The following is a 3,050-nucleotide window of genomic DNA, read 5'->3' as shown; positions in this document are numbered from 1 at the left end:
CTCATAGGTGGGAACTGAACAATGAGATCACTTGGACTCGGGAAGGGGAACATCACACATCGGGGCCTATCATGGGGAGGGGGGAGAGGGGAGGGATTGCATTGGGAGTTATACCTGATGTAAATGACGAGTTGATGGGTGCTGACGAGTTGACGGGTGCCGATGAGTTGATGGGTGCAGCACACCAACATGGCACAAGTATACATATGTAACAAACCTGCACGTTATGCACATGTACCCTAGAACTTAAAGTATAATAAGAATAAAAAAATAAATAAATAAAAGGAGCGAGAAAAAAGAAGCAAATAACAAATAAAGGAGCTCATATTCCTCTAGCAGCAGATTTCTTAGTGGAAACGAACTTGCCCAGAAGGAAGTTGGATGACATTCGATCAAGGGAAAAAATTGTCCAACAAGAATACTGTACCTAACAAAGCCTTCCTTCAGACATAAAGCAGAGATAAAGTCTTCCCAGACAACTAAAAGCTGAGGAAATTCATCATTGCTAGACCTGTCTTACAAGAAATGCTTAAGGGAGTTCTTCAATCTGAAGGAAAAGGACACTAACATGCAAAAAGAAAACATGTGGGCTAGGTGCGGTGGCTCACGTCTGTAATCTCAACACTTTGGGAGGCTGAGGTGGGTGGATCACGAGGTCAGGAGATCTAGACCATCCTGGCTAACATGGTGAAACCCCATCTCTACTAAAAATACAAAATTTAGCCGGGCATGGTGGCAGGTACCTGTAGTACCAGCTACTGGGGAGGCTGAGGCAGGAGAATGGCGTGAACCCGGGAGACAGAGCTTGCAGTGAGCCGAGATCACGCCATTGCACTCCAGCCTGGGTGACAGAGCGAGACTCTGGCTCAAAAAAGACAAAAGAAAACATTTGAAGGCATAAACTCACAGGTAAAGTAAATACACACATAAATTCAGAATATTCTAGTACTGTAATTATGGTATACAATCCTTCATATTTCTAGTATGGACTAAAAGATGAATCTATCAAAAATAATAATAACTGCAGAAATCTGTTAAAATATAGGAAGTATAAAAAGACGTGAATTGAGACAACAAAAAGTCAAAATGTAGGAGTGGGGAAATTAAGTTAAAGTGTACAGATTTTAGGTTTTCCTTCATTTGTTTTTTTCAATTTTCTTTGTGATAGAAGTTGTCATCTATTTAAAATAACTTGCCATGTCTATAAGACATTTTTTTGGAAAGGCTTATGGTAACAACAAAGCGAAAGTCTATAATAGGCTGGGTGCAGTGCCAGGAACCCGTAGTCCCAGCTACTCAGGGGGCTAAGGTGGAAGGATCTCTGGAGCCCAGGAGTCTAGCCTGGGCAACACAATGAGACCCCATCTCTAAAAAACAAAAACAAACAAGGAAACCTTCCTCCAAAATCCTAAAATAGATCCACTAAAAATAAAAAGCAACAAATTTAAACATATTACCATTACATGAGAAACTCATTTAACCACTGAGGAAGACAGTAACAAAGGAATAAAGGAAGAAAGGAGTTACAAAACAACCAGGGGCAATGTCCCAGTGTCCGTCTGCCATGCTGTGGTGGGTTGCTCCCTGTCTGTTCAGCAGAGTCTAGACACCACCTAGTCTTCATGTATAGCCGACCCCAGGCTGAGATGGAGCAGGAAGCTGGGAGGCTGAGCCAGTGGCAGGCGGCACACCAGGCCACCCAGGATAAGAACTCAGCACCCATCTTGAACGTGACTTATCTTCTGGAAGCTCTGGAGTGCGTGGCCTACCAAGCATTCAGCACTTTCCTCACAGGACAGAGATGCTGAGGCCCCCCTTGTTGTCTGTTGAGGCATTGGGGCAGATTGTGGATGAAGGGGGGCCACAGTTCAGTATGCTACTGCCTGAGCATGGTGTGAGCTACTGCCCCCAAGCGACTCTCACTCCTTCCTGGATGATTTACTGTCAGGGAGTGTCTCCCCCTCAGCAAGAGATGATGATTTTCAGTGGGCCCCAGATAATGCCTGTAGGAGAGCCCAGTACTCCAAAGGTGGCCAGGCCCTTCAGGCTGCCAGTCTCAGCTTCCACTGGAATTCCAATGATGTCCCACATTGGGGACCCTACAATGCCTTACTCTGGCCTCTTGACAGTACCTTCTGATGAAACATTGTTGGCCTCGACCATGCCTTCCACTGAGGCCCAGGCTATGCTCCCCTCCGTGGCTCAGATGTTGCCCCCACCAAGATGCCCATGATCTTGGGATGCCCCCGAGCTGAGTCCCAGTCACTGCTGGTTTTAGGATCTCAGGACTCTCTTGTAAGTCATCCAGACTCCTAAGAAGGCCCATTCTTACCGGAGCAGCCCAGACCTGTTCCACAGACAGCAGAGCAGAACTCCAGGCCTCAGGAAAGACTGGTAGAGGGGGTTCCTCAGAAGCAAGGCCTTACTGCTGCAACTATGAGAACTGAAGGAAAGCTTATACCAAATGCTACCACCTAGTTAGCCACCAGTGCAAGCACATGGGTGAGAGGCCCTATTTGTGCAACAAGAAAGGTGTTCATGGTCTTTCTTCCGTTCTAATGAACTTAGACATACGTGGGTACACACCAGACATCGACCATATAAATGTGATCAATGCAGCCGAGAATTCATGAGGTCTGACCATCTCAAGCAACACCAGAAGACTCATCGGCCAGGACCCTCAGACCCACAGGCCAACAATGGAGAGTAGGACGGTCCTCCTGCTCCCGGTCCTTAGGTGAATGAAGAAGGAAGAGGACTCTAGGCAGAGAACACTGGACCTGGCAACTGCTCAGAGGAGAGGCAGTCTTCAAGTTCTATATTCATTCAGCAAATGTTTTTTGAGCCTACAATACTGAGAGCACCAAGGCTGTGGGGACCCATGGCGAGGAGCATGGAGATAACTAAATAATGTGTCAGGGAAGAAAGACTTCTCAAGGAGGTGCCTCAGTCAGACCTGAAGAACTCATGATGGCTAGCTGCACCTCCCATTTCTTGGACATATATCATTGGACATGTCTCTATCTTCTGAAAACTATGGCACAGACAGT

At 46.4% G+C, this 3,050-nt stretch overlaps 1 pseudogene; it reads left to right on the top strand.

Annotated features, from left to right (window-relative positions):
- The first annotated feature begins 1,622 nt into the window (after nucleotides 1-1,622).
- Nucleotides 1,623-2,737, top strand: LOC108537924 (Krueppel-like factor 17 pseudogene; annotated as a pseudogene).
- Nucleotides 2,738-3,050: the final 313 nt, after the last annotated feature.

The sequence above is a fragment of the Rhinopithecus bieti genome, unplaced genomic scaffold (genome assembly GCF_001698545.2).
Source record: "Rhinopithecus bieti isolate Rb0 unplaced genomic scaffold, ASM169854v2 scaffold_14700, whole genome shotgun sequence".
Taxonomy (NCBI): Eukaryota; Metazoa; Chordata; class Mammalia; order Primates; family Cercopithecidae; genus Rhinopithecus; species Rhinopithecus bieti.
The sequence above is the reverse complement of the archived record's forward strand: the minus strand, read 5'-3'. Positions and strand labels throughout refer to the sequence as shown.